Source organism: Monodon monoceros, unplaced genomic scaffold (genome assembly GCF_005190385.1).
Source record: "Monodon monoceros isolate NGI ecotype Baffin Bay Population unplaced genomic scaffold, NGI_Narwhal_1 Super_Scaffold_3, whole genome shotgun sequence".
NCBI classification, from domain to species: Eukaryota; Metazoa; Chordata; class Mammalia; order Artiodactyla; family Monodontidae; genus Monodon; species Monodon monoceros.
The window spans coordinates 56,677,194-56,690,581 of record NW_021703780.1 but is presented as its reverse complement, the minus strand read 5'-3'; positions in this window follow the sequence as shown (position 1 = coordinate 56,690,581).

Below are 13,388 nucleotides of genomic sequence, written 5' to 3'. Positions count from 1 at the left end.
TATACATGCATGTTAGTCAGGAATCTTTCGGTTGCAGGTGACAGAAACTCAAACCCTTTGTTGGGGGCTGCATCATGGCCCGCTCCCCTCCTTACCCCACCCCGCTATTCCTAGGTTGAAATTCTAACTCCTGGTATCTCAGAAGTAAGGTATTTGGAGACAGGGGCTTTGTAGAGGTCGTTAGGGTTAAATGAGGTCCTTGGAGTGGGCTCTCATCCAATATGACTGACGTCCTTATAAGAAGACATTAGGACACAGACAAGCACAGCAGGAAGCTCATGAGAAGACACAACCAGGAGAAAAGCCTCAGAAGAAACCAACCCTGTTGATACCTTGATCTCAGACTGGGTGGCTTAAACAACAGAAATGTACCTTCTCAAAATTCCAGAGGCTAGAAGCCCTAGCGAACTAACGCACCCCTGAAACTAGCTGCAGGCCAAAGTGGGGTTTGTTTGATGGATCATACAACTGCAGGAGTGACGCTGGGGTACAGGTGGGTCACATGGGAAGATGTGGACTGGGGATTCGAAAACCACCAGGAACTCACATTCTGACGCCCATTCCTGCTTCCCTCTGGCTCTGTCCTCCCAGAACGAGCTCCCTGCGCCTGGCAGGAAAGAGCTCCCCCATCTCCAACGTACAATTCCACCCCCAAGGAGGGACAGGCCTTTGGTTTCACTGCTAGTTTACAAAATCCTAAGGACAGGTTTTGTTTTGGCTGCGCCGTGTGGCTTGCAGGATCTTGGTTCCCCGACCGGGGATTGAACCTGCGCCCTCAGCAGTGAAAGCACGGAGTCCTAACACTGGACCACCAGGGAATTCCCTGGGGACAGGTTTTGCTTGGCCTGGCTTAGGTCATAGCCTACTCCAAGGCCATTCAAGGTTGTACAGGACAGCAGGGCCACCTTGCCAGCGTTTCCATGCCACATTCCGGCCTTGCTAGTTGAACCCTCCTCACAGGTATCATTCAGGTCATTTTGCTGAGAGCCCAGCCAAAACTAGGATGAGGCAAGCAAGGCATTCACCTTAAGTGCCAAATTTATGGGATACCAAAAAGGAAGAACACAGCGTAAGCAAAGGAAGTAATCTTCTCAGGCAATATTGAAAGAAAATCAAATCAGCAAAGCATGGCCCACAGGCTGCCTGCCTGTTTTACTAAGTACAGTTTTATTAGGACACTGTGGGTTCAGCCATCCAGCAGTGCTTTGCTGCTGTAACAATAGAGTCTGCCAAAGAGAGAGTGAACTTCCCTGAGACACCTCTGACTTTGGTGCTGTATTAGTCAGGATTCTGCAGGGCAACAGAACCAACAGGATGCATATATATGGAGTGGGGGAGGGAGAGGGAGAGATTTTATTTTAAGGGACTGGCTCACACCATTGTGAAGGCTTGGCAAGTTCAAAATCTGCAGTGGAGGCTGCAGACTGAAGGCCCATGGAAGAGTTCAAGTCCAAAGGCGGTCTGCTGTCAGAATTCCTTTTTCTCCCAGGGACCTCAGTCTTTTTCCGTTAAGGCCTTCAACTGATGGGGTGAGGCCCACCCACATTCTGGAAAGTAATCTACTTTACTGCTGATTTAAATGGTAATCTCATCTACATCTAGAATAATATTTGACCAAATATCTGGGTCCTGGGGCCTAGCCAAATTGACCCCAGATGAACTATCACAGGTACCTTCTACTATTATTGAATTTGTGATTAGCACTTTATCTTCTCCATGCAGACATTCTTTTTCTCCATAGCAAAGAAAGAGAGTCCTGCATGTGAGAGAAGAGACGGTGTTTTATGTCCCTTTGCATACGCTCTGATGTTTTCTTGCGTAGTACTTTGCACAAAGGAGACATCAGATGTTCGTTATTTGATGGGTGGCTATTAATTTAGCTGGCTGTTGGGCCTCAGTTTAAAAAAAAAATTTTTTTTTTTTTGGCCAAAAATTCGTAGGACCTTAGGAGGAAACTGGCTATTTTCAAAATCCAAGTACAAAATAGTTCAGGTTCAGATATCAGCAGAAGAGTCTTTTCAAGAATGCTTTCTCTCAGTCTTCCAACTCATGCCTTAAAAGTACATCCAGCACTTGACCTTTGAGAGAATTCTGTAGATGCAGAATCAAAAACCCAGGCAGTCTTTCTCTGTGGAACATCGGAACTATTCCTTTTACAATTTCTTTCTCAAATCCTTACTCCTCACAATAATGAAAATGATTTATCAGATTAAGACCCAAGTTAATCCCATCTGAACAACTTGATGTTATGTTTAATTTCAAATTTAATTATTTTGGTATTTAATTACAAAACAGTTAATTACCTTATTGTAATTATGTCTTGTTAAGGTAGAGAGAGGCTAGAAATCCCTGATAACGGGCTACCCTCAGGCAGAGCCATTTTCCACTTTATCACCAAAGTGTATCAGCCCTGCTTCCTGATTTTCCTGTTGCTTAAGCACATCCTGTTTGTTCTTGGTCTCTTCCCTACGCTCCCAAAACTAGTATCCCAAGGCACATTCTGTTGTTTGCGTTGACTGCTCCAACCAGACCCTCCAAAGCCTTGTTCTTTGACACTTTAAACAGCATCCCTCTGCCCCCCTCCACCTTCTTATGGACTGGGAGTTGTATCCTTTTAAGATAGGAGTTGCAAACTTCAATGCTTTTTGTGTCGCCCTGCCTGTGGGCATCTAACACCAGAACAGGGCAGGCATCGTTCGGTCAAGATGGACACTGCTCCTGGCTCTGCCACAGGGCTGTGGGGTTTGCTAGCTTTATCCTTTGGAATGAAGGGTCTTAAGGGAGATGCCAGCATGGCTGGTGTGGCAGGGTTCTCCGGGGCCTCAGGGCACTAGCTATTTGCGCAATGGCACAGAAGAACTTTGACGTTTTTCACCACTGAGACAACTCTACCAGTGCATCCGGGCTCAGCCCCATCCCTGCCCACAGGGTCAGGCAGGTTAAGAAGATGCTTGAAATAGGATGAGGGTCGCATGTGGGCAGGGGGTGGTGGGGAACTAGAGAACGATGCCCAGTATCCAGGAAGCAACCTGGTGATTATCTTGGTGGGCAGCTTTTTTCAAGAGAAATCCCAAATTCAAATTTTTTATGAGAAAATTTCAGATTTTTAAAACACTAGAAGCCAACTCAAGTTGTTTTTTTTCCCCTCCCAAATACCTGTGGGTCAGCATAAATGTAACTGGGTGCTGGCCCCCTTCCCCACTTGTAGTCATAGCTGTTCCACCCTGCATGGGGCTTCTATTTTCTCATCTTCTGTTTAAAAGTGAGCATGATAAACAACAGGGACCTACTGTATGGCACAGGGAACTGTATTCAATACCTTATAATAATCTATAAGGGAAAAGAATCTGAAAAAGAATATAGATATATATATATATATAACTGAATCACTTTGCTGTACACCTGAAACTTTGTAAATCAACTATACTTCAATAAAAAAAAGAAAAAAGTGAGGATGGACTTCTGGCTTCCGCTTAGGATGTGGAAAGCTGGGAAAACATTACTCCCACCCTTACAACAAGAAAAAACTAAGCATTGTACAAATTCACAATTTCCCTTGAACCCATAAGAAAACTGAGGACACTGGGTAGATGATTAACTCAAAATCTAAAGACAGGCACCTCCAAGGAAAGACGGGATTGGAGCACTTGCTTGCCTAGAACAGACGTCACCAGACGTCACACTGGCGAGTAGGAAAAATCCGCCTCAACCCTGCAGTGGCTGCCACGGGCTAAGTGTGGGTATCGTGAGAACTTGGGAATCCCCTCCCTGGGAGCCACAGACACAGGGACTCGTCCCCCCCACCTCACAGGCTCCTCTCTGCTGACCTAGCAGGTGCTCATAAGAAAGATCAGGGGCAGAGCAAGGGTCCTGAGAAAGCGTCCCCATGGTGCAGCTCTTGGGCAGGGGAACAGCAGCTGCTGCAGGAAGAGTCAGCAGTCCTTCCCCATGGAACAGCATTAAGCAGCTGTGGGAAGGGCAGCAAACTCTACTGCTTTCGAGAACCCAGGGCAGCTGGAGGAAGAGAACAGGAAAAAAAAAACAATCTCCACCCTGGAGGAAGATCCAGAGTTACATCCTGGACCCAGACTGTGAAAGGTCTCCTACAGCTGGGGCACTGTAGAGTCCCCTGGAAGACCTCACTCCTGAGGCACAGGGCACCGTGCCTGCCCAAGGCTGAGGTCCAATCAGAACAACACCCTTCTTCCTCCCACGTTCTATGACGAGGACAACCAGTGTCCAGTGACAAGTGACAGTGTCTTATTGCTAGAAGAGACATCTTCTCTCAGCTGCAGGTGCACAGGAAATCCTGAAGCTGAAGGTGGAAAGAGATTAGAAAACAAGTCTGGAAAAACTTCAAATGTCCTACAACTGGGGAATGGATAAACAAAGTGTAGTACTTTGTACAACAGGATACTGAACAGCAATACAAAGGACTGAACCCCTGAAGCACTTGTTCACTCGGATGAATGTCACGTGCATTATGCTAATTCCTACATGCTGTAGGATTCCATTTCCATGACATTCCTGCAAAGGCAAAACTATAGGGATAGAAAACAGATTAGTGGATCCCAGTAGCTGGGAATACGGTGGGGATTAAACCACAAAGGAGAACAGAGAAATTCTGGGGGATGATGAGAACTGTTCTGTATTTGGATTGTGGTAGAGATTCCACGACCCTATACTTTTCTCAAGACTTGCAGAACTATACACCGAAAAGGGAGATTTTTACTCTGTGTAAATTATACCTTAACGAAATAAACGGAATAAAATGAGGGTCATCAAATTATCAAACCAAGCACCAATCCATTTCTTCTGACCATCTTTTCTTTTAAGTTGGCTACGCTGTCCTAAGAAAAGTAAAACTCAGAAGCAAAGGACGGGCACGTGAATTAGTCAGGCTCCTTTTGACTGTAAAAGACAGACACTCGGGCTTCCCTGGTGGCGCAGGGGTTGAGAGTCCGCCTGCCGATGCAGGGGACACGGGTTCGTGCCCCGGTCCGGGAAGACCCCACATGCCGCGGAGCGGCTGGGCCCGTGAGCTGTGGCCGCTGAGCCTGCGCGTCTGGAGCCTGTGCTCCGCAATGGGAGAGGCCACAACAGTGAGAGGCCTGCGTACCGCAAAAAATAAAAAAAAGACAGACACTCAACTCAGTCTAGCTTAGGCTCAAGAGGAATTTGATGAGAGGACTATATCTCTCACAGACTGGCACCAGCGGTGATGAGAACCAGGGACTCATTTCTGTCCTTCGACTCCCTCTCTCCCTGGGTACCTTCTCTCTCACCACACACTGGCTTCCTCTGAACATGGTTGCCAGCCTTACACCTTCACCAACAAAGAGGAACTGCATCCCTTATTCTGATTCCAGTTCAAAAGGTTCCAGGAAGTGCTCTGATTGGCCCAGCTGAGGCCAATCAGCAGGGGCAAAGGAGCAGCGATCCTATGATTGCTACCTTCCATTCCACCTGGTGGCAGTGGGCAACAGATGCTCCCCTCTGAAGGTAGAATGCTAAGCAGACGAGACATTGTCTATTGCAGCTCATTATCATCTTATTGCAATTAATTTTCTTTTTTGCTCTCCAAAAGAGCTTGAAGTTCTTCTTCTAGCTTTAGTTCATTTCAATTTTGTAAAGTGAACAAGTGGCTACTGTGAGGAATGAAGATGAGTATAAGGCAAGGTCCTTCCCCTCAAAAACAAAACAAAAAACCTCTGCATCCCAGTCTAATGGGGGAGACAGGCACAAACAGCTCATTACAAGATCCTGTGATAACCACTCTGGGAGCACAGAGGGAGGGGGCCACCTAACCAAATCCAGGGTTTCAGACAAGGTTTCCTATTAGAGATGATTGCAGTGCAATTTGAAGGTTGAGTAAGAAGGGGAAGGGCATTCCAAACAGAAGTGTAGGGCCTGCATGAGTACAGGGGAATTGCTCTCACAATGGATGGATTGTAAATCCTTCAATGGGGGAATGTCAGGCCTTTCATGAAAAAGAATACTTTACTTTTGAAAAAAGCACTTTATAGTTTTCAGAACACTTACAACTTTTTGTTTTTTTTTTTTGCTTCTCCAGCAGCCTTACCCAAACAGAAACATTCCCAAAAATGGGGAAATAAGAACACAACAAACTTCGGAGAAAAGGATGAACAGATATTCTTCAACAGTGCTCAGCCCACATGCCACTCCCACCTCTAGGACTGGCCTGCAGGTAGGTTGATGCTTCAACGTTGGGGGTTGGTGAGATGGGTGTGGTAGAAACAGAAAGTGGCCAGGAACTTCCAAATTGCTAAACAATGCCTTGTGGGACCTAGACTGGGTAGGGAAGATGGATGAGAAACTGTAAGAAAAGGGAGGATCAAGGAGATGGAGTTCTAATGAAGTTGAAGAACCAAAACACTGGGAATAAGGGCACAAAGCATTGGAGGGGTAGAGATTGAAGTGTGAGATGGAAAGATTTCTGAGACCGTGCAGTTCTAGGAGATGGCATGCTTCATAGGATGTAATCATGTAGGATGTAGTGGCTTGCCAAAGAAGGAGGAGGAATAGTGTCATCGGAGCTATTAGAAGAGGTCAAGGACCTTTGAGACAAGACATTGGATGCATGTCAGCATGAAAGCTGAAGCCATAAGGTGTATAGATGAATCTGGAGTGGAGAAGAAAACCAAGTGGCAGGTGCCAAAGTTTTTGGGAAAAGAGAGGGAGTGATCAGGAGGTTGGTGGAAGATAGCGACTGGGAGGGGAAAGGAAGGTGGAGCTTGATGATAGGAACTTCAAGAAGGAGGTGTTTGCATGGGGATGGAAAAGCAGTGTCCATGAGCAACTGCAGAGTCAGGGGCAGACAGCCATTGCTCCACTGACTGCAAAGGCAGACGGAAGAGCTGGAGACAAAATGAGCAGCCCACACTCAGGAAGTACAGGGCATATCCTTGGCCAGGATTGAAAGAGCCTAACAGAGAGCATTTTTTAAAATTAATTTTCATTGAAGTATAGTTGGTTTACAATATTGCATTAGTTTCAGGTGTATAGCATAGTGATTCAGGGTTCTTTTTTGGGGGGGGGGGTTGCAGATTATGTTCCTCTATAGGTTATTACAAGCTATTGAATATAATTCCCTGTGCTATGTAGTAAATCCTTGTTGCTTATCTATTTTATGTAAAGTGGTCTGTATCTGCTAATCCAATACTCCTAATTTGTACCTTCTATGCCCATTTGATAACCATAAGTTTTTTTTTCTTGTCTGTGAGTCTGTTTCCGTTTTGTACCTAGATTCATTTGTGTTATTTTTTAGATTCCACCTATAAGTGATGTCATGTAGTACTTGCCTTTCTCTGTCTGATTTATTTCACTCAGCATAATATTCTCTAGGTCCGTCCATGTTGTGGCAAATGGCACCGTTTCATTCCTTTTATGACTGAGGAATAGTGCGTTGTCTATACACACCACAGCTTCCTAAGTCAATGTCGGTTGAAGAGCAGTTGGGTGGCTTCCATGTCTTGGCTATTGTAAACAGTGCTGCTATGAATATTGGTATACATGTATCTTTTCGAATTAGAGTTTTCATTTTTTTCCGGATATACGCCCAGGAGTGGGACTGCTGGATCATATGGTAGCTCTATTTTTAGTTTTTTAAGGAACCTCCATACGGTTCTCCATAGTGGCTCTATCAATGTACATTCCCACCAACAGTGCAGGAGGGTTCCCTTGTCTCCACACCCTCTCCAGCACTGATTATTTGTAGACTTTTTGATGATGGTCATTCTGACCAGTGTGAGGTGACACCTCATTGTGGTTTGGATTTGCATTCCTCTAATAATTGGCAATGTGGAGCATCTTTTTTTTGTGTCTGTTGGCCATCTATATGTCTTCTTTGGAGAAATGTCTCTAGGTCTTCTGCCTGTTTTTGATTGGGTTGTTTGGTTTTTTGATATTGAGTTGTGTGAGCTGTTTGTATAGTTTGGATATTAACCCCTTATCAAATATATTGTTTGCAAATATTTTCTCCCATTCCGTGGGTTGTATTTTCACTTTGTCAATGATTTTCTTTGCTGTGCAAAAGCTTGTAAGTTTGATTAGGTCCTGTTTGTTTATTTTTGCTTTTATTTCTTTTGCCTTGGGAGACTGATCTAAGAAAATATTGCTACAATTTATGTCAAAGAATGTTTTGCTTATGTTCTCTTCTGGGAGTTTTACGGTGTCATGTCTTACATTTAGGTCTTCAATCCAGTTTGAGTTTATTTTTTAATATGTTGTGAGTGAATGTTCTAATTTCATTGATTTACACATATATGTTCAGCTTTCCCAACACCACTTGTTGAAGAGACTGTCTTTTCTCCATTGTATAATCCTGCCTCCTTTGTCATAGATTAATTGGGCATAGGTGTGTGGGTTTATTTCTGGATTCTATTCTGTTCCATTGATCTATACGTCTGTTTTTATGCCAATACCATGCTGTTTTGATTACTGTAGCTTTGTAGTATAGTCTGAAGCCTGGAAGGGTTATACCTGCAGCTTTGTTCTTTTTTCTCAGGATTGCTTTGGCAATTCTGGGCCTTTTGTGATTCCATATAAATTTTAGGATTATGTGCTCTAGTTCTGTGAAAAATGTCATGAGTATTTTGCTAGGGATTGCATTAAATCTGTAAATTGCTTTCAGTAGTGGGGTCATTTTAACAATATTAATTCTTCCAACCCAAGAGCACAGGATATCTCTCCATTCCTTTGACCCTTCTTCAGTGTCCTTCATCAATGTCTTAGTTTTCCGCATATAGGTCCTTTACCCCCTTGGTTAAGTTTATTTCTATGTTTTGCATTTTTTATTTTGATGTGATTTTAAACAGGATTTTTTTTTACTTTCTCTATTTCATTATTAGTGTAAGGAAACATAACAGATTTCTGTATATTAATCTCGTATCCTGCTACCTTCATTTATTAGTTCTAATAGTTTTTGTGCGGAGACTTCAGGGTTCTCTCTATAAGGTACATGTCATCTGCAAATAGTGACAGTTTTACCTCTTCCCTTCCAATTTGGATTCCCTTTTATTTCTTTTTCTTGTCTGATTGCGGTGGCTAAGAATTTCAATACTATGTTGAATAGAAGCAACCCAGAGAACATTTACTGAACACCAGACACTGCCTGGATGTGCAGATTAGCTTGGTGTCCATCAGAGTGTGGCACTGTACCACTTTCCATAGGCACGATGGTGTCAGGTAGTCCACGATGATCATTTTCTCCATTTAAGACTAACATGATTATTCTAATATACATTCTTATAAATATATAAATGTATATATATAATCTCCAGTATATCAACCTGGAGAATTCACAGATATTGTTCCTTAGAATGAGACTAAAGTTTAGAATGGAGTCAACTTTAAAAATCAACTAAGTAATAAAGCACATGGTACACGGATAAGGGGGCAAAGTGTGAAGGTGGTATGCAAATGCCCCAAATGTGGAAAACCCTGGATTATTTCACTTACTCTGCACAAAAACTCTGAGCTAAATATAGCTGTCATTCCCTCCTGGGTATCAGGACAGTCTAAGTGTCTAGCCACTGACACACCACAGCTTCAACTCACACTAAGGAAAGAAGTTCTAGGTCTCTGTGCTGCAGAGGTTTCCCACGGTTCTTGGGCAGGCACAGGTGCCTCCACAGCCTGGAATGGAGCAGGTAGGATTCTGGGCATTCTAAAGGGAAGCTCCTGTCCCAGTCACCCATCATGTATCTTTTATACTGAAATATTTTAGATGTCAGTTCAGCCTGATTTCTTTTGAAAATATATTTTTACAAAAACAGCCTCACTGTGTCAGACACCTCATGTGCTATCTCAGATTCTCTTAAGTGGCCACCACCATGCCAGCCTCTGCCATGATGGGCTCTGGGAGGGCAACTTGGTTCTGCCACCTGAGGTTTCTGGCTGCTCCCATGACTTCCAGACTCAGACGACCCCCCCACCCATGCTGTTGGGCATGGATCATGTTTTCACAGTGGCTCCTGAAGGAGCCATGTGATGCAACCCAGAAGCACAGGGAAATGAACTCTTATGGGGAGAGCCTTACCCAGTGAGGGACAAGAGACTGTGGAGAGCCAGAAGACAAATCCCCTCTCCATTCCTCCATAATGGACTATTTCTAGGCATGGTGCTTCTACATTGTCTGTTCAGAGACATCCCACATGGCCAAATGTCCGGCCATGTCTCTTCCTGAAGCAAGATCTGCTCAGCAACGAACCACGTTGTATTTTCTCCTCATCCTTCCTGGTGCCTTCCTTGCCCCTCACTCTTGCTGCCCTGGGATTGTACCTTCCAATAACACACTAGCACTTACACCTTACCTCGTGCTCTCTGTTCAGAGGGGCTGTGTGAATCTAAGTAGGGATTTTTTTCAATTCTCATCCATAGCAATTGTAAAGGTCAGTTTCAAAAGTATAGTGGGCTACTTCCCTCACCTCAAAAGACTGCCCAGAGGAACAGAGTGACTCACTGGCAGAGGCTGGGAGGTAAACCACCTGCTTGGGGAAAGGAGTAGTAGCAACCACTATGCTTCTGTAGACGCTCAGCATTCAGGCGGAAGGTCCAGCTAGACAGCCTGGAGCCATCAAATGTGCATAGGGATGGCAGTTGGACGGGACCAAGCCGACGTGAGAACAGCAGCCATGAATGTCGTGCAGCCTCGCCACCACTGGGTTCTGGCTCACCTTGCCCCTGTTTGCTAGGCTGTGGGCTGTAGGAAACCTCTGGAATATTCCCATCAGGTGGAGGAGGGGCAGCACCTTGCAGAGAGGGAACTTTGAACTGGAACGTGATTGAAATCCTTGATTAGACTAACATTTTTATTGGATTAGACTGGCCTTTGCTGGAATGGACTGAATTTAGTGTTACTGCTGCCAAGTGGGAATGAGAGCTCATTAAAGAAAGTACATGCAATTATTATTATTTTTTAAGTGCAGTTGGACTCTCCGAAGCCCCACTTTAATTTGGCCAGGAGCCCTGTCCTTGACTATGAACTCTGAGGAGAGCCAACCAGACTCCGGTACTTGGATAAACGGGGTTTATGTTTCTGTGGCTGGAATAATGAGGCCTGGGGTAAACTACCAGGATGCTGTGCAGTGGCCGAGTCTACAGGAGAGACCGGCTGTGTGCTCCTGGCCACAGAGATCGTGGGGATGAATGAAATGTCAGCATGTCAAGTATGTTTTTTTAACGTGCTTTACTGTCTAAATCCATTGCGGACACAGTTCCAGTATCAGCATTTGCTGGTTGTTGTATAAGTGGGGTGTGTATGCATGGTGTGTGTGTGTGTGCACACGCGTGTGTGCGTGCGTGCGTGCATGGTGTGTACAAAGTCATGTTTGAGAGCCCAGGCTCTATGATCAGATAGATCTGACCTGAGACCCAGCTCTTTCACTCACCAGCAATGTAAGCTTGGGTAAGTTCTTAACCTTTCTAAGGCACGGCTTTCTCACCTGAAAAGTGAGGATAATTATACCAACTTCACTGGTCTGTTGTGAGAATCCAAACTCCCACCATCACGTAACTTAGCAATTCCTGCCACGTCCACATCCCGCTTTATGCTGCTTATTCTCTGCTCCAGCCCTGCCCCAACCCAGATCCAGTTTCTGCCCAGATCTGTACTGCCAGGGAGGCTGACCTGTGGACTCCCCCCAGGCCCCTAGCCCACTGGCCTCCAGGTGGCTTGGCCCATGGAAGATGCTGGCAGGAGATGAGACCTTGGAGGGAGAGAGGCTGGGGTGTTTCTTCCCTGCCCTCCTCACCTGGGTGTCTTGGCTCTGCCCCTCGGTAGCTCCATCTCTCAGTGAGGCCCGGTTCCCTCCCTTGACCCTTCCGGCCTCAGGTGGTAACAGCCACCCCGTGGGCTACTCTCAGAGACTTCAGCATTATTTAGGGTTCCCTGTACCCTGTCCCAGGAATCTGTATGTGGCCGCCCCTTCATCAAGTTTTGCCATGGAGACCAGGGAGAATTCTTTTTCCTACCTAATTCTGGGTGATACACTCCTGAATTACTGTTTAAGTGGTGTTTTTCTAAACAAACTCACGTTTTAAAAATCTAAATGATTGTTTTATGAGAATTTTATGTCTCTGTGTCATTGTGGACTTGATATGCTGGCTTTAACCTTTCTAATCACATTAAAATAGACACGTACCTTTAAAAATAAAAGTGTTTCCGGAATTCTCTGGCAGTCCAGTGATCAGGACTCCATGCTTTCACTGCCAAGGGCCTGGGTTCAATCCCTGGTCGGGGAACTAACACCCACCAAGCTGCGGGGCGTGGCCAGAAAAAAAAAAAAATGTGTTCACCATGTCCCACCTAAAATCAGCTCTGGTACCTCCGTGGCCTGTGAAGGCCCCTTTGAGAAGGACTGAGTCATTTGTGGAATCGCTCAGCTCACGGACACTCGCTTTATTGCCTGAGGGCTGTTCTTAAAATAAGGACCCATGTAGTCACACGGCGGCAACTCCAGACACACGGCAAACACACACCAGGCAGGAGCATGTTTCTTCTCAAACTATCTCCGCTATTCGCATAAAATATAACGTATCATCGTGTAGCTAATAAAGGCTGCATGCCTCCTGTTGTGACAGCTTTCTGGATGAGAATCGCCTTCTCTCCCCTGCAGAAAGGGCAAGTTGTTCATTTCGAAAAAGAAATGATCTGCAATCACCCCCAGTGCAGACAGGAAGTCTTTCTGAAGTCCACCTTCAAATGACAAGGATTTAAGAAAGAAATTTGGTGGAATCTTGCTGGGATTTTCATACCAAGAAGCTGAATAGTTAAGACAGAACATCTCACTCTTTGTTAAAAAATAGAATATGCCCAGATAGCTGGGTTCAACCTCTTAAGCATCTTTTCTCCTTCCTCCTGCCTCAGTCCCACCCACCACACCTTCTGGCCACACACACATGCTAACTGGCACTTGCACAGTCACACACACGTGCGTATACACACACACACATTCACACCCGCACGCCCCTCCCGGGCGGTCGCAGTGGCAGGATGGCAGGTCCATCTCCCTGCCCTCTAGCATCAGGGAGTTGGCTGCTTTCTGCACAAATTACCTCCAGAACAAAGCAAGCTGGCCTGTGAGAGGATTTGTGTCATATCTGCTGGAGTGGTGCTGCTCAGGATCAAGCAAGACTGATGACAAAACTTTTTTTAAAAAATTCTATTTTTGCTATTTAAGTCACAGCAGATGAGGAGCTGAACTGAGATGTGCAGGGGGGTACCCTGTTGGGTGTCGTATAACTTCATCTTGGTTACAGGAAGGGAGGGAGGGAAAGTGACTTTAAGAGAAGAAATGCACTTTGGTCATTTGCGTCCTCCCTCCCTCCTCCCTCCTCCCTCCTCCCTCCTCCCTCCTCCCTCCTCC